Source organism: Delphinus delphis, chromosome X (assembly GCF_949987515.2).
Source record: "Delphinus delphis chromosome X, mDelDel1.2, whole genome shotgun sequence".
Taxonomy (NCBI): Eukaryota; Metazoa; Chordata; class Mammalia; order Artiodactyla; family Delphinidae; genus Delphinus; species Delphinus delphis.
This window is the reverse complement of record NC_082704.1, coordinates 116,301,860-116,324,879: the sequence shown is the minus strand read 5'-3', so window position 1 is coordinate 116,324,879 and position 23,020 is coordinate 116,301,860.

The following is a 23,020-nucleotide window of genomic DNA, read 5'->3' as shown; positions in this document are numbered from 1 at the left end:
TACATCTAATGTCTTAAGAGTTCTGCCCCTTTACTTGCTGGTACTTTCCTGAGGATGCTTCCCCAGCCCTCCCCCGTCACCCTCCTTGAGAGATGAAAGCGGGGCTGCATCTGAAGCTTGGAGTACAACCTCACAGGAAGGAAGCTGTGTGCTTCAAAGCCCACCATTCTGCCCATTCCCAGGGGCCTTCTGGACCCCCGGAGGGTCAGACTGACCCACGTCATCCAGCGGCGCCAGTCAGTGTCTGTCTTTTGCAAATGATCGTGCTTTGCTGGTTAATGTTAGCTTAATACGTCAATAAAGGGGGAGCATCCATGTTGTCACCCGGTGAACCAGAACGATTTCCTTTCTTTAAGGAGAGAGGGACGGTTATGATCGCTTGGAGTGGAAGCTTAGACTTGCTACAGACATTTTCACTTTCTCGTGAACTTGTCTCTTTGTCTTTTGCTTTGGGAAAAGGTGTTTGGTGGACTAGAGTGCAGCTTATTTTTAAGCTCCAAGGTGGAAAACAATAGTTAAAATGTCGATATCCGTCAAATATCCACAGAACCTGTCAGTCAAAGGATACAGCCATTTGTACAAATGCTAATGACGTAGCAAAATATGGCTTTAAAGGGATTATTAGTATTATTATAACCTAAAGGAAATCCCTCTGTAGTGAGAGGGATTCTATTTACTCCACAGGTTGCTGGCCTGACCTAAGAGTTCCTCCCCATCTGCTCCAAAGCAATCTGCCATTATTTCTTGTCTAGCCTTCTGTACTACAACCTCCAAGGTCTCTCTTTGACTAAAGCAATTGTGTATGTGTCTTATCTTCCTTTTTCAACTAGAGCTCATCAGGTGCAAGTGTCAGGACTGTTGTATTTTGGAAAACTCTACACTGCCTGTCTCAGTTCCTGGCACACACTCATAGCTCAATTCATTATCAGCAGACAGATGAATTTTAAATCTATTCATTGGCCACTATTTCATTTTTTCAGTCAGTCACTCGATATATTTTTTGACCACAAGTATGGGCCAGTCATGTTCCAGGTGCTGGGGACACAAATTTAAATAGACTGAAATCTGATCCTTCGGAAACCTGCATTCTCTTGGGTTTGACTGATTACCGCACAAACCTTTAATTTCCTTGTTTGAGTGACTAGTCGCTGAGCCCTGGGGGTTCATCTGAAAGGAGGTAGGAGGATATTTTTTGGTGGATTCTCCTTTCTCTAAGGATGTGATCCAGGAACAGGAAACAGATAAAGCCTTTAAAGAAGACCTGTAATTTCAAAATTTTGGCCCAGAACTTCATGAGGTTAAAGGTACCACCCAGATAGATGCCTCTCTCATGGGAAAACTGGTCTGATGTGGAAGGGCTGAAACAAAAGGAGGTAGAACTGTGTGAGAACAACTTAAATCATCCCTCTCCTTTCCCACATGGTCCTCAAGTTGAGAATTTGGGAGCTCTATCACTCAGAGAAAACAAGGAGCTAGGATGAAGAGGATGGTGGCTGCCCACTTCAAGGGTGTCAAGAAGCCTAAAAAGGATGTGTTGAATAGGCTGAGGAAGACCCACGGGGCCTGAGGCTGGGGCTGGAGTTGGGAGCAAGGAGGCGAGTGACCCATGCGATGCTCTGAAATTTTAGGGTGGGCGCCAGGCTTCCTATGGGATGCGCCATGGAGCCCTGAGCTCTTTTATTTAGACATTAAAGGCAAGCCTGGGCCTGGAAGGCTGGGGTGCATGGGGAGTTCAGATTGTTCTGTAGTCATGACCTTCTCTTCCAGCGGGGAAAGCAGTTCGTTGGCAGATTTTTAGAGAATTCCCAACATGTTTATTGGGTTGGTATTTGTGTTGCCTCACTTCCAGCAAATCCAAGAACTTTAAAAGATCTCTGGGAATAAGAGGGTGTCATTTAAAAGCCTTTCACTCATACTTGGAAAGAAACTTTCCCTAAATGAAAAGTAGACAGAATATAATTTGGAGTTGACATCATGTAACCTTCTGAATCAATCCCCGTAGCTTTGTGAAACTGCAGGATACATTATTTGCAGCGGCCCCGTGGGTCTTAGCAGCCCACCATGGTTCTCTGAGATCCAGAACTAATCGCAGGAAAAAGCAGAAAGGCCTTCAAGCACATGGTTTTGACGTGCTCCTTGCCCCCAAAGAAGAAGGAAGCTGTTTTCCACGGAGAAATGCTGCTTCAGTGAGAAGCTGATTCATCAGCAATCTATTTGTACCCGCTGCTTTGTGCAAATGAAAAACAAGTGACCTTGACCAAAACTCCCAGCAGTGAGGGGGCAAGTGAAGAGTGGGTGATGCTTCTCTCCCAGCCTCTTCGCCAAACCTCTCCATCCCCATCGCACAAGAGCACCTAAACCCAGGGGAGCCCACGCTTTCACTAAAATGACAAATTCACTTTGATCAGAACAAACTCCCACGTTCCCCACAGATATACACCCCTGCACAGTGCTAGCTCTGGCTTTGAACTTCGGGAAGGAAGATTCCGAAGGTCACCTTGGTTCGAGGGAGCCCCATGTGGCAAATTACGTCTCCTCTATGTCTGCCGAGACTGAGGATTCAGAGGTAACTTGGAACCCAAGACTTCCGCCAAAAAATGTAAACGTCTGCTGAGGAGGTCACTGTATTCACAACAACGACCAAAACACGTCACCACAGTAACACTCAGGCGGGTCAGCCACGTGCCTGTCCGGCTTCCACACACTAGCTAGCCTCTCAACCCCTTGGGCTGAACCTCTTCGCTTTGCAGGGTGAAGAACAAATTGAGTAATGGAGAATGGTTAGCATCAGAAGATTTCGTAATCTTTTCATGCATTTGCTCTCCTAAAGCTGACTTGGAAGATTGGAGAAGCTTCTCTTGTTATTACCCTTTAGCTCCTTACCTTGATGCTATATTTTGCCCCCTTAAAACTTTTTTTTTTGCGGTACGCGGGCCTCTCACTGTTGTGGCCTCTCCCGTTGCGGAGCGCAGGCTCCGGACGCGCAGGCTCAGCGGCCATGGCTCACGGGCCCAGCCGCTCCGCGGCATGTGGGATCTTCCCGGACCGGGGCACGAACCCGTGTCCCCTGCATCGGCGGGCGGACTCTCAACCACTGCGCCACCAGGGAAGCCCTCCCTTAAAACTTTTAATGGTCTCGGATAAATCAGAGCTTTTACATCTCCACCACTTTTTGCAATCAGAATACTCTGCATCCTAATCTAGGGCTGAACATGTCTAATGGCTCATTTACTTGTGATCACATTCTGCTGTGCTTTCTACTCAGCAGAGAGCTTTTCTGCATTGATGAGCTCCCAGTCCGGCTCAGCGTGCAATCAGGTTTTCCAAAAGTTTCCACTGATCTCCTTAAGGGTAAGAAAGGGAATACCTTAGAGGTCAAGACAGAAAGCAGGCAATGGGCCATGCCAGAGCTAAAACTGGGTGTCTAGGCTTAGCAAAAAAACAAACAAACAAACAAACAAACAAACGAAACCCAAGCCCCATGCTGCCCTTTCTCTGCCCTACAGGTTCTTTTTTTTTTTAAATTGAAGTATAGTTGATTTACAATGTTGTGTTAGTTTCAGGTATAGCAAAATGATTCTGTTTATATATATATATATATATATATATATATACTTTTTCATGTTATTTACCATTATACGTTATCACAAGGTATTGAATATACTTCCCTTTGCTACATAGTAGGTCTTTGTTGTTTATCTATTTTATATATAGTAGTGTATATATGTTAATTCCAAACTCCTAATTTATCCCTCCCCCTCTTTCCCCTTTGGTAGCCATAAGTTTGTTTTCTAAGTCTGTGAGTCTGTTTCTGTTTTGTAAATAAGTTCATTTGTATCAGGTTTTTGGAATCCACATGTGAGTGATATCATGGTATTTGTCCTTGTCTGACTTACTTCACTGAGTCTGACCATCTCTAAGTCCAACCATGTTGCTACAAATCTCTGCCCTGGAGGTTCTTATCTGCAGTGAACCTGCCCCCCCGCAGTCTCTAAGACTCAGGCCTGGCGTCACTCTGAAGGCTGTTGGCAGTTGTCCCTCACGTGTACCTTTAAGCACCTTGCACAGTTTTCATTCCAGCATGTTCCTCCTGGTTTTGTAACTATTTGTCCGCTTGTCTGTCACGTCTAACATCTGACACCCTCTCCTCTGGTCTGTGGTCTTTGTGCATATTCTTAACTAGTGCCCAGTAAATGCCATCTACCCTTATTCCCACAGAGCAGGGTTTGTCAACTTCAGCGCTAGTGACATTTGGGGTCAGCTCATCCTTTGCGGTAGGTGCTGTCCTGTGCACTGTAGGATGTATAGCAGCAGCCCTTACCTCTAACTCACTAGATGCTGGTAGCAACCCAAGTCGTGGCAATCAAAACTGTCTCCAGAAATTTTGTCTGCCCAGCATCCCCCTGGCGGGTGGGGATGAGATGTCCCGCCTTCCCCCGACACTTGAGAACTGCTGCCGTGCAGTAAGACTAAAAATGTGGGTGCAGTGATTTCATCCACATGGTCCTTCATCACACGGACTCTCCAAAGCTATTACAGCTGCCCTTTATTTTTTTAAGAAGAAAACACCAATGTTTTACCAATGCAGCCTTCAGATCCTCCTTTAAAAATACATTTTGTGATCATATTAAAGTCAAAGTCAAAAAACCAAAAGATCCCTGCAAGGTAGCTTTACTTGCAGGCTCTCTAGGGTAATAATAAAGAGTAGAGAGTGTGGACCCACTGCTTCCGTTTGAAATCCAGTTCTACAGGATACTGTCTGTGTGATCTTAGGAGCATCACTTAGCCTATCTGTGCCTGCTCAGCTAAATAATAATCCAATTCATCTAAATCATAATGTAGAATTTGTAGTATCACTTAACAAAAAGAGTTGTTGAGAGGGTTAATACTTGAGTTAATATTTCAAAAGCTCTTAGAATAGTCCTCAGCACAAAACAAGCAAGACATTAAGGTCAAATCCAAGAACTAGGGGAATTTTTAAGAAGTCTCCAAATTACGTTTGTTTAGAACTATCTGGAAGCTTTAAGTTTCTGTTGCCAAAGGGATCAGAGTAGATCCTGCAAAATGTACAAAATACCTTTATACCTCCAACATTTTAGAACTAAATTGTAAGATTAGGATGAGCTCTATAACTTTCTATGCTTAAAATTTCATCTTCCTTCAGCTGTGATTCCAACTACTTATTTTTGTAAGTATGAGATACAGTGAATCTCAGTGGATATCCTGGGGCATCTCCTTGCGTCTTGCGTGTACCAGTCATCGGGTTCACACTTACCTACTAGAAGCAAAGTCACAGAGACCAGCTGGCCACCATTTTTGATAACACATTCAAGCTGGTTTGGGTGCTCGGAGACCTCGCGCCATTAATCTCCAGGGAAGTTCTCTTTTTAAAGTTTTCTCCCCTTTTCATAGATTAAAAAACAGAGTTTAAAACATGTTATGCCTTTGTTCTCACTGTGCAGTGGTTTTTAAACTGTCCTCTGTGATAATAATTTCCTGTTCCCACTGTTCGGTATTGTATTTTAGAGGCAGTGTAGTTCAGGCGTAAGAACATAGCCTAGGGGCTCAAACTCCACTTCCGGGATGGACGAGATGTGCAACCTTGGGTGAAGCACTGAATTTCTCTATGGCTCAGTTTCTGTATGTATAAGGTGAAATTGATAGGACTATTCTCATCAGATAGTTTATGTGAGACTGAACTGAAAGCCCCATCTTCAGACGTCAGCACAGAGCAGGACACATGGTTGAGGTCTGTAGATGTTCGCCATTAACAAGATCTCGTAACCATAGAGTACTTAATACTCTTTCAAGCAGGTTCATGTTCATGATCTCATGGGATAGTGAGGGGATTGTTCAAAAATTGGGGGAAGGTGATTTTAGGCCCACTTGGGAGAGATGACTACCAAGGCAACGAGATGGTGAGGAGTTTGCTCAAGGCCACCAGTGAATTAGCTCCATTTGAACCCAGAACTGTATCTCTAAGACCCTGAGTCTCCTGAATTTCCTTTGGTTAGTGCTTCTCGAATATTACTGTATGTTCAGATGATCTGTGAATGCTGTTCAAATGCAGACTCTGATTCAGCAGATCTGGGAGGGGGAGGACTGAGATTCGGCATTTCCAAGAACTCGCAAAAGATTCTGATGCTGCTGGCCCGTGGACCCCAGTTGGAAGAGCGAAAGTCTATAACTGGTTGCATCATCCTCTGGCATTTTTGACGCCTTGAGGCTCATTTTCATCTGAATTCGAGAAAAAAAAAAGTGTGCAAAAGAATCACAAAACATGTCATGGGGATAATCCCCAAAGTTACCATTCTCTCACCACTGTGAAGTTGCATGGGAATTTGTTACCAAAATACCCAGTGACCTTCACGGTATCAGTACAAACAGGCAACCCTAAACTTTGCCACAGCCCACAATCAGCAATAAAATTTTCTACTCTGTTGGCTGTTGAGAAGTCCCGCTGGGACCCACAAAAGTCCCTCCATTCTTCCCCCTTCATTTAACACCAGGGAGCTCATTCCCAATGGGGAACGCCATCCAAAAGAACTTTTCTCTTTCTTCTGAAAACTGATTGCTCCCTCTCTGCATACATTTGTTTTTCATTTACACAGATATTTCAGCTATTTTTGCTTTGTTGTATAACCTAGGTAACCTCAACCAGCTGAAATAAGAACTAATTCCAAGTTTCGCATCAAATTTCAGACCACACCTGAGCTTTACACAGATCACACAACAGAAAGAATGATAAGGTTTTCAGGGAGGGTGCCCTCTTTAATTGGAGGTGGCCAGGGTGTCATGAGAGCAGGTACAGATGTGCAGGAGAGGTTCAAGTGCAGCTTATGAAAATCAACTCATGAACGAGGCATTTTTCCTCTCCTCTTTTTTCTCCATATTGGTTTTCTTGGTACTTTTACTTTCAGATTAAGCTGATCTTTACATATTAGAGGAGCGGTCGGCAAATGTTTTCTGTAAAGGGCCAGGTAGTAAATGTTCTTGGCTTTGCAGGCCATAAGGGTCTCTGTGGAAAGGACTCAACTCTGCTTTGTAGCTCAAAAGCAGCTGGGAACAATATGTAAACTGTTGGGCAGGGCTGTATTCCAAATAGACTTTATTTATGGACACTGAAGTTCGGATTTCAATTAATTTTCATGTGTCACAAAATATTATTGTCCTTTTGACTTTTCACCATTAAAAAATGTAAAAAGCATTCTCGGCTCTCAGGCTGAACAAAAACAGGCAGTGGGCAGGCTTTGGCTCACGGGCCATACCTAGTTTGCCGACCTCTATGTGAGAGTTCTGTGAGTCCAGCCAAAGGCCACATTCTCATATATTGTAATGATAAAACTTAGATGTAGAAAAGGCTTCCAGATTTCCTGCGCTTATGACAGCAGCTTTAAAGGAAACCAAAGCTGTGCCCTGGGAACTGTTCTAAGTGGTCTGCAAATGTCGTGTGTCCCCCCCCCCCCCCCCCCCCCCCCCCCCCCCGTTAGCTTTCAGTATGTAATACATCCTCATTTCCTAGGGCTGTGTAGTTTGTGAATGTGAAACCATCAACTTCCTGTGTCAGCTTCAAGTAGCTGAATTTCCCTATTTGTTTAAATTCCTTTAGTTGCCCCTCATCTTGTATTTATTTATTTTAGCTCCAAAGGCTGACCATAGTCGTAGCAAGAGTTTGGAAACATAAGCTATAATTTTCTGCAAAGGAATATATTCTGAACGATTCATTTCAGTGAAACATCCTAAACTACGTACTTTTATTCTGGTAATAATGATGATAATAAGGGCTCATGCTGAGGCTCTTTAGCACTTTGGTTTGTACGTGTAGCTTCAAGAATGTAGTGGGGTTTTTTTCATGGAGGGATAATTCCATGCATAGCTCAGAAACTGTTTTCAATGTAGCATTTATCTTTGTAACATGCATCTTCAACAACCCACGTGTGCCTTTTGAGTATGCACGGCTATTCTGTTCTTCCGTTAGATATTCTAAGCTTATTTTTCTTTTGCATATTTCTTTTCCCATCAGGCATAATTATCTATCAGATTCCCTTCCATTGTCGCCATCCACATGCCCATTAACCTCCGCAGCCTTAGCTGTAGGAATTTCTCTGAAGTTACGAAATTCATTTTCTCCAAGCGCCTCATTTGTTTAGTTCTCCCCTCTCCATAGCACTAACTTCACACAAGATACACGGGCTCTTTGGCCTTGGATTCTTCTTTTAAGGCTTCTGTAAACCATCACCTAATTGCAGGTGCAGAGTAAATTTATTAACCAGGACATCTTTTTGTGACCTCATAAAATTATTTCCACCAAAAGAGGTTATTTGGTGAGAGGGTCAGTAAAAAACATCAGAATAATCATCACTTTTGGACCAGCTGTTGTACACCGTTAAAATCACATTGCCTCAAAACCACTGCCAGTGCCCTGTGCTCCTACAGGAGGTGGGGTGATGGGACGGAGGGGCACCGGCTTGCAGAACGTGGAGGGATGCCCGCTGACCTGGTGGACGGTACATCTGATGGCTGGGAGGAGCGTTGGTTAGCTCCACTTCAGATAATCTGCTTGTGTCCTGTTGCACATTTGACAGGGACATTGGGACATAAAGGCTTTTTCAGAAGAGGAGAAGGGAGAGCCGGGGTGAAGGCAGCAGCTGGGACCCCGCTGAAGCGCTCCACACAAACTTTCAGATCTCTGTCTGACACCTGTGCTTCCCAGGCCCCGACCATCTCCCAGAGCTTCCCTGGCTAGGGGACCATGCTCCCAAGAATTCCAGCCGTGTCACAGCACCCTGCAGGATCACGGACCTCCCTGGGTGTTCTAACAATAAAAGCAGAGTGTTCCGGAGGAAAGAAAAAAAGGGCAAGAACTCTAAGTGAGCAAAATTGGCAGTGTTTTAAGGGCCAACCTCTTCATTGTCTGTTTCATTGCCAGTTCATAAAATTGGAAACAGAGGAGGTACATGCAGCTAGCACATCTTTCTTGCTTTCAGTGACTCAATGCTTTGAAGAAAGTTGATTGAAATGGAAGCACAGTCATCTTCAAATATAGATAAGCAGTTTGGGCTTATGGGCCACGGTATTTCAGAACTCCAGGCCCTTCAAATTCCCGCCCACGCAGAGGAATAACATGGCCGAGCATCCCAGTATTTCCCAAGTAGCTGCACTGCTGGGTGGAGGGGGAGGTGGGGACATACACGTGCAGAAGCTATTTCGGATTAGCTCAGGATGGGTTCCATGGTGACTGTTGCACCACAGTTACCCTTTTGCTCCGACGATGTTTGGCTTAGGCTAATTTTAAATGTGCTGGTATTCCCTGAGTGCAACTTCTGATGAAATTTACCCCAAACACAGAGCTCCCAGAACTGTTTCATTGCACCTGGGGTAACTTTCTGCTCCCACAACACGGGAGCCGGTGGAATTCCTCCTCTGAAGACTGTGCCCAGGGAATCGCAAATTTTCCCCGTTTGTTTTTCTCGTGGTAACGACCCTCATTCCCCGTGTGTCAGGCAAAACAGACAGCAGCGGGGCTTCCCTGGTGGCGCAGCGGTTGAGAGTCCGCCTGCCGATGCAGGGAACATGGGTTCGTGACCCGGTCCGGGAAGATCCCACATGCCGCGGAGCGGCTGGGCCCATGAGCCATTGCCGCTGAGCCTGCGCGTCCGGAGCCTGTGCTCCGCAACGGGAGAGGCCACAACAGTGAGAGGCCCGCGTACCGCAAAAAAACAAACAAACAAACAAAAAAACAGGAAGGAGCAGACAAGCATGTACAGAGCCTTTACCCGAGAGCAGGGCTCTTCATCCTCGGCACTGTTGACATCTTGGGCTGGGTCGTCCTTCGTGGTGGGCGCTGCCCTGTCTCATGTAGGATGTTTAGCAGCATCCTTGGTCTCTACCCACTAGATGCCAGAAGTATGTCCCCCTCCTTCAGCTATGACAACCAAAATTGTCTTCAGACATTGCCCGATGTCCCCTGGGGGATGAAACTGCTCCTGGTGGCGTACCACTGCTCTTATATGAGGGAATGTGGTGTACAGGACAGGCAGCCATGTGAACTCTGTGATAAAGTGTCCTTGCTTTGTCCTTAGCTCCGAGCCTGGTCAAAACAATGTAGGTGTTCCATGAAAGTGTGACAACTTGAGTTAGATTTTCCTTTATCCTGCTAATTCTTTCTCCTTCCCACTCTGCACAGAAGGTCTAGGGCTGGTGACTCCAGATCTCAGTTTCCTTTTCTTAAACACCACATCTCAACTCAAGGGCACCCCAAGAATCCTGCTTACAGTGTATGTTTGCGGGAATGCCTCTGTGCTGAGTACGTCTTATTGCCCCACTTTTTCTTCCTCAATAGAGCTTCTTCAGCTTTCTCCTTGACCCCAGCTCTTCACAGTCTGCCCATGGCCTCCACTGGCCGCCAGTGACCTCTAAGTCTTTGTTTCAGCTCCCCACGTTCCCACCACTCGGGAAGCCCCGTTTCTGGGCCCTCCATCCCAGGCATTGTCTCATCACAGATAATCATTCATGGACAGTTGAGACAAGAAGCTCTTAAGGTAGAGCCCATGAATGGGACTTAGGGAATCGGTCATTCTCTGAATCATCAGCTGACCCTTTGCACGTGGGCATTTAAACCTTCCCTGAGCAGAATGTCCATGGCTTTCATTGCGTATCCAGAGGGATTTAGGACACACAAAAATCTCCAGATCCGTGTCTCTAGACCCTGACCCAGCAAAGTTTAGCTGCTCTTGAGATCCTTTAAAGAAGTTACTGGCTCATACTCTATACGTGATCTTTTTTTTTTTTTAATTTTTATTGGAGTATAGTTGCTTTACAGTGTTGTGTCAGTTTCTGCTGTACAGCAAAGTGAATCAGCTCTACGTATACATATATCCCCTCTTTTTTAGATTTCCTTCCCACATTTAGGTTACCACAGAGCATTGAGTAGAGTTCCCTGTGCTATACAGTAGGTTCTCATTAGTTATCTATTTTATACATAGTAGTGTATATATGTCAGTCCCAATCTCCCAATTTATCCCATCCCCCTCTATACGTGATCTTTAGGGGAAGGGACTAATTCATTATCTCAACAAACGCAGGTTGAGCACTGCTATATATTAGGTACTGGACTAGGAATTAGAGATACAGCAGAAGCAAGAGAGAAGCAGTCCCTACCCTCATGGAGGTTACAATATTGGGATGAGCCAGCTCAAGGAGAAGACGAGGGGCCAGCACACAACCCTGAATGCAACCAGCATCTCTGGTCATTTCAGAAAATGGAACACAAGAGCTATGCTGTGTGCAAGTTTCATTATGAAAGAATCCCTCCATGGGTCTGTATAGATCCAAAGCATTACGAAGAGAAAGCAAGTATCATAAGAAATATGGAGTCTAAGAAACCAAATGGACAGAAAAGCATGTAAGCCTTTTGTATGGGAAAAAACTTACCAGGGAATTTTGGTCCAGGGTTTTGAAAGAAGTGTTAAGCTCTGAAATTTCTTTGGAAAATTTAAAGGAAACTTGAAGAGTTCATTGAAGTACAAATTCGATTAGAGTAGAAGAGGTAATAACATAGTATATTTTGTTTTGTTTTTACCCTTGCATCTTAACAGTGCTAGAAAAAAAAGCAGGGGGGCGGGGAAAGCTGCTAGGAGATTTTGGTGAATGGAAAGTTCTCCAAAAAACCTGGAGCGTTTTGGTCTAATAGTCCTTGGTGACTTCATTCTGCATGGGAAATAGCTGTGGAAAAAGGATGTCGACCATTATTTTTCTTCATTGAGTCATATAAAGAATGATATTGCAAAAGGAGTCAGAAGTTGTGCCAGAGATGATTATATAATTGATTCTCCCATTTTAAGAAAAAGATACTCAAAAGCCATTTCAAAACTAGATTTTCATTTTTCAGTTTACTGTGCCTTGGGGGAATGTGTAACAAGTCACATGGCCATCTCATCCTGCCCATTAACTGTTTCAGAGAATATTGTCCAAAAAGAAGAAAATAGAGAGCACAATGATTATGTTCTAGATCAGAAAGGCAAACAAAAGAACTAACATGGTTATTTCAATAAAAAAGCCGTAGAAACAAGCAAAGTCTTATGTCTCTAGACAGGAGAAGGAAGCATTCAACAGGGATATATGGGAATATTACCTTACGAGGCAGACAAGAGAGTTAAAGTTTTGATGAGAATCATATAACATACTTGAAAGTGGCTTGATTTTCCAGGTATTGCCAAAATTTATGAATGATAGTATTTGTAAAGATTTTTGAGTCTCCTTATTGGTACAAGAGGTATCTTAAGGAACTGAGAAAACTTAGCCTGAGCACTCTAACTCACCACTGAGGACTCAGAATGGAGTAAGCACCAGAAAACTGAAGGTAGGAATTTAGATTCTGAATACCATTAACCAATGGATGAGAGCCTAACATAATTATCGCACGTCTGATTTCTGAGCTCTTAATAGAAAAACCAGTCATCAGCATCAAGTGATGGCCCTCTGGAAGGAGTAACGTCAGGTCAATCTAACATCCTTTTTTTAATTAAAAAAAATTTTAATTTATCTTTACTTTAATTTTAAATTTCTTTTTTTGTTTTTTATTTTTATTTTATTTATTAAAATTTTTTAAATTTAATTTCTATTTTATATTGGAGTACAGTTGATTTACAATGTTGTGTTAGTTTCAGGTGTACAGCAAAGCCATTCAGGTATACATATACATATATCCATTCTTTTTCAGATTCTTTTCCCATATAGGTTATTACAGAGTGTTGAGTAGAGTTCCTGGTGCTATACAGTAGGTCCTTGTTGGTTATCTATTTTATATATAGTAGTGTGTATATGTCAATTCCAACCTCCTCATTTATCCCTTCCCCCCACCTTTCCCCTTTGGTAACCATAAGTTTGTTTTCTAAGCCTGTGAATCTGTTTCTGTTTTGTAAATAAATTCATTTGTATCTCTTTTCTTTAGATTCTGCATATAAGTGATATCACGTGATATTTGTCTTTCTCTGTCTGACTTACTTCACTTAGTATGATCATCTCTAGGTCCATCCATGTTGCTGCAAATGGCATTATTTCATTCTTTTTTACGGCTGAGTAATATTCCATTGTATATATGTACCACATCTTCTTTATCCATTTCTCTGTCAGTGGGCACTTAGGTTGCTTCCATGTCCTGGCTGTTGTTAATAGTGGTGCAGTGAACACTGGGGTGCACGTATCTTTTCGAATTACGGTTTTCTCCGGATATATGACCGGGAGTGGGACTGCATATGGTAGCTCTATTTTTAGTTTTTTAAGGAACCTCCATACTGTTCTCCATAGTGGTTGTACCAATTTACATTCCCCCCAACAGTGTAGTAATTTCTTTTGTTGTTGTTGTTTTTTTATTTTTCAAATTTATGTATTTAAAACATTTTTATAGTATGTTTTTAAAATAAAGTTGCTACATTGGTGGGACAGTGATCTGAGAATATCAGGGAGAAGACAATGAATCCATTGCCTTAGAACAGACACAATCAAAGCTTCTCTGCCATATATGTGACTTCCTACCAGTTAACATGTAGGGATATAACATAATACATAATTTTTTTTTTAGTGAGAGAGATGAAGGCCCTGTACTAAGCAACACCAATTGTTTAAAGAAATGTGCTTATATATATAGTTCGTAGTGTTTTTTGTTGAGTGAGAGGCAAAATGTTTGAGAGTCTAGAATGTGACAGAGACAGTCAGTGGATTGCAGACATAAACCACAATGTTATCACGTGGGCTTACTATTTACAGGCATTTGTAAGTTGCATACAGCCTGCATAACAGAACTCTGACATGGATTATCCCAGAGCCCTTTCCTGTGACCAATTTGACGGAAAATATCCTGGGAATCTCAGGGGTTAGGCGTTTTTCTCGGTGGAATATTACTGTTGGGGTTAAACCGATTGTTTGGATACTCCCAACCTCCCCACATGAAACTGCCTTAGTGGGAACGTGTGGTCAGACTGCAGGAACTCATGCAATCATGTGGTCTAGGTGTTTACTATTTTTGTAACAAATTTATCAACAAAGCACTGTCTCTGTTTAAGTTTCAGGAGAAATGCCAAAACTGAAGGGTAGCCTCAAACAGGAGCCCTCTTTTACACACATATATACACGCACATTTACGCGTACCATAAATAGCAGGACATATTTGTTTATTTCTCAGATACTCCTCTCTCTGCCCATACTCCCTCAGCTGCACTACCAAGATGTTAAAATGAGGACAGAAATACACTTGTAATCTTTTATCACTAGATTGCAAGCAATTGTTTCTAGAACCTGGATGTCAGCGAGTCCCTGTTGGTGGACCAGAGGCCTCAAATGGAACAAGTAAAGGCTGTGTGAGGTTGGTATCCGTTCGAGAAGGCACTGGCTTCTGGATCTTTGCAGTGATTACTGTGGAGATTAGGGTAAAATATACTTGAGGCAGTTTGTTTTTCTTTGCACAAGAAATTCCATCCAACGCACATGGCCTTGAAAATAGGCTCTGGGCTTGGAAAGAAAGCAAGTACCTGTAGAGAGACAGATTTTAGAAGCAAGAAGGGTGCTCTCTGGGTGGCCGCCACCAGCAGATTCCGTTTCATTTCTAAAATTGTAATTTCTCTGTTCCTCCATGTGTTTGCATAGGGCTTTCTCATTATGCATTGTTTTGTTTATTTTGATTTTGTTCTGGAATCCAGTACCAACACGCTGTGAGGAGTAGCTTCTACACGGTGTTTATGGACAGCTGTAGGCAAGGATAAAGTCAAATAGCATATATACTCCCAGTGGGATTTTCCTCCTCGCACTTTATAATCTTCACATTGCTAAATTCCTTATACTACAGTTGCTTCTCTCCATAAGAATTGTCGAGGCACTGCCAACGCAAGCGTCCAAAAGCTAGAAATAGGATCTTTATACAAATATATGGAGAACATGTATCAAAGCCATATTAAATTCACTAATGAGGAAATGGCGTATGGGAGAGACGGATGGCTATATAGTCAGTGGAAAAAAGAATGTTAAAATATGATTGCAAAGATAAATACAAAACTGCTTTATGTCGTACAAGGCAATACAACTGTAACCTTTGAGGTTATCTTTTTTCGCAAAGAGAAATCATTTGCAACTCTACTGGACAAAAATCATTTGTAACTTATCACTCCACGTGTTAATATCTAACTTGGTAGAGTCTGGTCCTAATCGATGGTAAATAGTAAGTCAAACAAAGATGCATTTCCAGAGAGAATTCAATACTCTTGGCTCAGTAGACAGTGGTTCAGTATGACTTTGAAAGGACTTGCTGTCATCCTTTTGCTTATTTCCAAGCGTTGTATAAATATTCTTCACAGGGCCACACGTAAGGCTTTCTGCCTAAAGTCCAGTTGAAGGGGATTTTATGTGTCTTGGTGTCTGAAATCCCCTCATAATTCCCCAAAAGCCCTATGTCATGAAAAGCTTCGGCAACCAAAGGAAAACCCCAATATTTCAAATAAGAGATCTCCAAGGGTTTGTCTTTCTAACAGCAAGCTTGGGCCACGCACCCAAGGCAGAGGTGGCTCCCTCTTCGCCCAGCAGCTCGCTAGATTGTAGACCAGCAATCTGCAGGGCACTGTGTGTTAATATCCTATCGTAATCTGAGGTTTTGAGGGGTGTGACTGGCCACAGCTCCTCAGTCAACATTTTGCTAGCCCAGGGTGGCAGTCAGAAAGTCCTTTGGAATGTTGCAATGAACAAAACCAAAAGGCCACAGGCCATCTCAGGCAGAGGAAACCACAGGCAGACTCTGCCTTCCCCAGGCTCCCAACTCGAGTTGACCCCATTCATTTCTCTGTATTTGAAGTCCTGTGACCTTAGCAAAGGTTCAACACGCAGTGCTGACTAAGCAGGCAGGCACAGAACTGCAGTTCTTGACACAAGCTTTGGAGGCACAAGAGTTCGATTCCAGTTCTGTGTGTGCCATGTAGCTGTCCCCTCTCTGTCTCGGTTTTCTCATCTACAGTGGGGATGAGAAGACTTAATGTACCTACTCTGCAGAATTGTTGAACGATGAACAAAAACTGTGTGTTAAAACGGCTTGTTATAATCAAATGTAGTTATCACTATTATGAAAGCTACCCTACACTGGATGCTAACTGAAGTGGGTGCCTTATATACATCCGGTCATTCAAATCCTGGAAGGAGCCACACAGCCATTGGTTGTTAGGAGTGTATATGACAAGTACCATTACTTGCATGCCAATATCCATCCATCCCCCTGTTCCGGGCTGATATAACCTCACCTGTGTTTGAAGTAGCAGTATGCCCTGCTCTGTTCCCCAGACCCTCTTATAACTATGAATAGCCATGTGACCTGATTCAGGCAGAGAGACCTAAGAAGTCTTCTTGGGACAGGAGTAAACTCTGGAAAGCTTTTGCTTCTGTGATAAAAAGAGACTGAGCTGGCCAGTGTGGCCCTTCCCTCTTCTCTCCCCATTTTCCTCCTGCCCTGAATGCACAAGTAATGCTTGGAACCTGGAAAGTGAGGGAAAGGCCAAGAGAACTGCAGGGACGCGGCCCCAGCTGGGATGGTGGTGAGTGAGGGGGGACTCTTTGATCTGAATATTGACAACTGCTAAGCTCCAAACTTCCTGTTATATGAGAAAATGAATTCTTCTAGGTTTAAGCCACTCAAGTTGGGTTTTCGATTATTTGCAACTGAACACAACACGAAGCAATGCCACGTACGTGAAACAGTCAGAGTTGAGTCTCTAAGGTAAACTGCGGACTTTGAGCGATGACGATGTGTCAGTGTGGGTTTATCAGTGGTTACAAATGTACCATGCCGGTGAGTAATGTTGATTATAGGGGAGGCCATGCCTGTGTAGGGGAGGGGGGAGTAGATGGGAAATCTTTGTACTTCCTCTCAATTTCGTTGTGAACCTAAAACTGCTTTAAAAAATTCAAGTCTTTTTCAAAAAGAAAAAAGAGCTGTGTCTGCAGGAGATTGAAGTTTGATTACGCAACTAATGCCACCTTCTCTGTTAAAGTACAGAGGCCCTGAATTCTGGGGCCTTGGCTTTCCTTATAGAGTGGCCTCTGTAACCCTCCCTCTGCCCCTCTCTCCCCAAAAAATCTTTATAAAAATGATCTTCAATGGCCAACTCTTCAAAATTAAGCTTTTAATTGGTGCCCCAAACGAAGGTTGGTCCTTGACATGGAGCAACTGTTTTCTATCAGTTTTCCCTGTTATTTCCATAAATTATAGAAATGGCATGGAATTTAAAATATTTTGCCATGCAAACTTAATTGAGTCATTAAGTCAAAAATTTAATGTGGGGATTCCCTGGTGGTCCAGTGGTTAGGACTTGTCACTTTCACTGCCGTGGGCCCAGGTTCAATCCCTGGTTGGGGAACTAAGATCCCACAAGCTGTGCAGCATGGCCAAAAAAAAAAAAAAAAAAAAAATTAATGGATACCTACTAAGTTCCAGGCTTTGGGAAGATAAGAGAAAACACGTGGTATTCACAGTCTAGGTTAGAAGGTAGACTTGGAAATAGATAATTTCCAAAAGGCCAGGAGAAAAATATCTTCGTGATTACTCTGAGTGAAAAGATGAGAAATTTTACTTATTTATGTATTTCTAAACATTCCAATTTTTCTGTATCAAACACACATGGAAGCAGGGAGCTCAGACAACTCCTCAAACATAAAAAAAATCCTTTGTTGGATAATAAACCTTGCATTTTGATTTGAAAAATGTGGTTACTGGGTTTGAAATATCCCTTTGGTGGAGAGAGATCGGTAAAGGTCATGGAAGCCAGCGTTATACACTGACTTTTGTCTAGACCCTACCCAGCTCACAGACCTTAGAGATAGCCTAAGGCAACTCTGCAATTCTCAGGTGAGGAAACTGAGTCCCAGACAGGTGTATGGCAAATGAGAACTTGAACCCAGCGCGCTGGACTAAGACTAGTGGTCCCGAAACCCTCAGACTCCTCACACGTGGACACAGTATTTTAGAGTTAAAGGTCTTGCTGGGAGGAGACCAAAGTGTTGGAGGAAAAATGGCCTGCTTATCAGCAAGTATTCACAAGGGCATGCTCAGTGCCAAGGATTCTGCTAGAATTTTTTTCTAAATAGATGTTATTTTTTGAGCACTTGTAGGTTCAGAGCAAAACTGAGGGGAAGGTACAGAGATCTCCCATACACCCCCTGTCTCCCCACATGTACACCCTCCTCCACTGTCAACATCCCCCTCCAGAGTGCTACATTGGTTACAGTTGATGAAACTGCACTGACACATTGTCACTCAGAGTCCATCTGTTACACTAGGGTTCACTCTTGGTTTTGGCCATTCTGTGGGTCCGGACAAATGTATAATGGCATGTATCCACCATTAGAGTATCATACAGAGTGGTCTCACTGCCCTGAAGATCCACTGTGCTCCACCTATGCATCATTTCCTAACCAACACCACCCCCTGCCCAAACCCTGGCAACCACTGACCTTTTGACTGTCTCCATACCTTTGCCTTTTTCAGAACATCATGTAGTTGGAATCTTCAAGTTTGTAGCCTTTTCAGAATGGCTTCTTTCACTTAATAATAGGCATTTAAGTACCCTCCATGTCTTTTCATGGCTTGATGGCTCGTTTCTTTGTGGTGCTGAATAATATTCCATTGTCCAGATGTATCACAGTTTAGATATTCACCTACTGAAGAACACTTGGTTGCTTCCAAATTTTGGTAACTATGAACGAAGCTGCTATAAACATCTGTGTGCAGGGTTTTGTGTAGACATAAGTATTCAAATTCTTTTGGGTAAATACCAAGCAGCACAATTGCTGGGTTGTATGGTAAAAGTATGTTTAGTTTTGTGAGAAGCTGCTAGACTGTCTTCCAAAGTGGCTGAACCATTTTGCTTTCCCACCAGCAATGAATGAGAATTCCCGTTGCTCCACATCCTCACCAGCATTTGGTGGTATCAGTATTCCAGATTGTGGCCATTCTAATAGGTGTGTGGTGGTATCTCGTTGTTTTAATCTGCATTTCCCTGATGACATATGGTGTGGAACATCTGTTCATATGCTTATCTGCCATCTGTATATCTTCTCTGGTTCTACTAGGACATTTAACATTCAATTCCCCGAATATCTCAACATCTGAATATACGTTGAGTGACATTTTGCACTTGAAAGTTGGCTGTTTACCTCCCAGTGCAGCGATTTGCTGAGTTTGAAAATAAAGAGCTTCATAGATACAGCGCATCACATGCCTTCTATCAGGGACATTCTTTCAGCTGTCCCTGTATCATACAGAGTAGTATGATAGATTAAACAGTGTGTTTAGTATAGAGGTGATTAAACGGACACTTACTAGATAACTAGGTGGGTACCTGGAGGCCTGGCCCAAAGCAGGCTGTATTGTTTAAACATACCTCTTTATATATTAGAAAAAGTTTTTTTTAATTTACTTTTATTTATTTTTTTATTGAAGTATAGTTGATTTACAATGTTTCAGGTGTACAGCAAAGCAATGCAGTTGAATAGATAGGTAGATGGATATAGATATATCTATTCTTTTTCAGATTCTTTTCCATTATAGGTTATTACAAGATATTAAATATAGTTCCCCGTGCTATACAGTAGGTCCTTGTTATTTATCTATTTTATATATAGTAGTGTGTATCTGTTAATCCCAAATTCCTAATATCTCCCGCAATATAATAACTTGTTTACATTACATTGTAAACACCACTGATCACCCAGGCAGGTGAATCATCAGGAAATGCAGCTTAAAAAGCCACCTGTGGCTTATCTCATCCTGAATAAATAAAATGTAGTATGTCCATACAGTGGACTATTGTCAGCCATGAAAAGGCGTCAAATAACGATATGGACGTGAAATACTACAATGTGGATGAACTTTGAAAACATTACGCTAAGTGAAGGAAACTAGTCACAAAAGAATACATATTGCATGATTCCACTTACTTGAATCGTCCAGAAGAGGCAAGGGCATGGAGACAGAAAACAGATCAGTCATTGCCAGGCGCTGGGGGGCTGGGGGGCTGGGGGGGAGGGGATGGGAAGTGACTGCTAAGAAGTACGAGTGTCTTTTTGGGGTGATGAAAATGTTCTGGTATTAGAAAGTGGTGATGGTGGTACAACTTTGTAAACATGCCAAAAACCACTGAATTTTATACTTTAAAAAAGTAAATTGGGGCTTCCCTGGTGGCGCAGTGGTTGAGAGTCCGCCTGCCGATGAAGGGGACACGGGTTCGTGCCCCGGTCTGGGAAGATCCCACACGCCGCGGAGCGGCTGGGCCCGTGAGCCATGGCCGCTGAGCCTGCGCGTCCGGAGCCTGTGCTCCGCAAAGGGAGAGGCCACAACAGTGAGAGGCCCGCGTACCGCAAAAAAAAAAAAAAAAAAAAAAAAAGTAAAGTTTGTGGTATGTGAATTATATCTCAAAATTTTTTAAAAAAAGGATTCTTAGATTGGTTATCTTCTTCATTGTTTTCTAGAGGACTTGCAGAGTAGATTCTGGCTTTCATAAAATTGCATGATGGAGGTTCCTTTTGTGCTGTAGTTTTCACTTAGATACTAATAGTCCCTTAAATGGAAATGCTGTAGAACTTATATCCACCTTGGATTTTATTGACCCCTGTCTTGTGAGTTGTGTTTCCTTCCTTCCGTGGTGACATTTGGTGAGCATTTTTACAACTTTATTCTGGAAGTTTAAGAAATATGCCAGGAAACATAAAGCCTAAGATACCTGGGAAAAAATGTTCTGCTAAAATAGAGTAATTATTTCCCTTTTTTTTCCTCTTGAGTTTTATGGGGTTTGTCTTTCCAAAGGTTTGATCCAGCTTCCTCCCCCTCCTCTTTTTCTTTTAATAGTTGGAGGCCCAGAGGTTGGAGTGAGGGCACTAAGACACACCCACTGCCGGCAGCACCTCCAGGTGCAGTGCAGGTTGAGTAAACATACTGAGCTATCAAGAGATAAGGCCAGCAGTTTGGCCAAGAGGGAGGCCAGGAAGGCCAGGCTCTGTGGCCATAAACAGTTTCCTTGGGGCCTCTCCCACTGGGCACAGGGCAGGCCAGTTTCTTCAGAACCACAGGTCCAAGCCTCTCTATTAGCAGAATATCTCTGGGGTGAATCCCGACCCTGGAGGTCTGTGCGCCCCTGTGCTGTGTGGGTTTTAGACAACATGGCCCCAGGATCTCAAACTCTTGTTTAGTGTTGGGTCATAGCAAGAATTCTGCCTCCTCGCCTTCACTGATGGAACGAGGAACCTTTACGTCTGGGTTCTTAAGCATGTTTCTCTTGGAGGGCACTTTTCTCCCTCCGAGGCTGTGCTCTGAGGAGCTTGATAAGGATCCAGACTCACTTTGCCTGCGGGGGTTTGGACATGTTAATTCTTCCAGGCCCTCCGTAAAGCAGCAGGAACCCTTCACCCAGGTTGAGACAGGGCCACGCCTACAGGTCCGGGACGGGTCTCTTGTGAGTGCAGCTTGACTCACTTCATGCAGCAAATGGAAATGGAAAAAACATCGAGACCCCATACATCAGAGGTTTGGAAACTTGGGATTATTTTGAGATGTGCTTTCACCGAAGTATCTCTGCACAGGGGAAAAGATGAAGGGGAGTGGGTGAATGAAGTCAAGATACTGAGTCTTCTTCGTCATTTCACCTTCTTTCCCCAGTGCGGTGCTCAGGGCACAGTAGGAATTGCACAGATATTTGTTAAATGAGTGTACACACAAGTGTTACATTATTTCCCTTAATAGCTAAAATATCTCTTCGAAGTAAGTAGTGCTGCTGTCTGTTTCCGGGTGAGGAAGTTGGGGCTGTTTTGGGTTAGCTAATTTGCTCAGTATCATACGCAGCAGATGACAGCTGGAGAGGGATTTGAGCCCAGGTCTGTGAGTTCTGAGTCAGTGCGAAAAATGAGGAAGTGGGGAGATACTGCCCCACCCGCGCGCCGCAATCCATCCTACCACTCAAATGTAACTCAGAGTTAACCGCCTTTCAACTTTTAAAGTATTGGATTGATTTACCAAAATAGGTTTAAAGCGCTTTTTGTCACATAACTTGCCTTTGCAGACTAATAGAGACTACATACCACGGCATGTTCCTGTACAGCAGTGGTTCCCAAAATGTGGTGTCTGGACCAGCAGTGTCAACATCACCTTGGAACTTGGTAAAGATGCAAAATCCCAGACCCCATCCTGGATTTACTTGATCGGCAACTCTGGGGGTGATGCACAGCAATTTGTGTTTGATCTAACAAGCCCTCTCGGGGATTCTGATAACAGTTTGAGAGATGAGTCTTATTTTATCCTCTGGATCTAATAGATTTTATATTACCATTCCTCTTTTATTGGAGACTTAGGAGTCCCTGAACAATCTTTTTCTTCTTGTAAAAATTGCGGGAGTAAACACGCTTATAATCCAAGCTTTGGGCATATCTATGATTATTTCGCTAGAATAGATGTAAGAAGTAACAATTGCTAGGTTAAAGGATATGCACAGTTGTAAACACCCATGCTCTTTTTTGCTACAAGCTCATAAGGTCAGCGTGAGATGGACCGTGGTCTGGAGCCAATGTCTTCCCTCTGTAAAACTCCACGGTGTCCTTGTGCAGGTGACCTCATCAAAGATAGGAACATTCCACGGGAGAGTTTGGAGCAGGCTCTGGATATCCAGATGCCAGTGTAGGGCACCATTAGATAATTAGAAAAGTTCTGAGGCTTAGGGAATGGAGGAGGAAAGTAAGATGAAAAGCCGAGAGAGCTCCCCATAAATCCGCCAACAGTGGAGGAAGTGATCACAAATTCAGCTCACGTGAGGATCGACTGAGATTAAATAGAAATGCAAGGAAAGTATAAAGCACAATTTAAACCCCACAATGAGGAGGAATTTCATATTAGCTATTGCATTCAGATGCCTTACTGCATACAGATCAGGAAAGTATTAAAACATTCCAAGCTTTATAAATGCTTCCTGACACATCTGAGTCATTTTATAAAAATAGACTATTT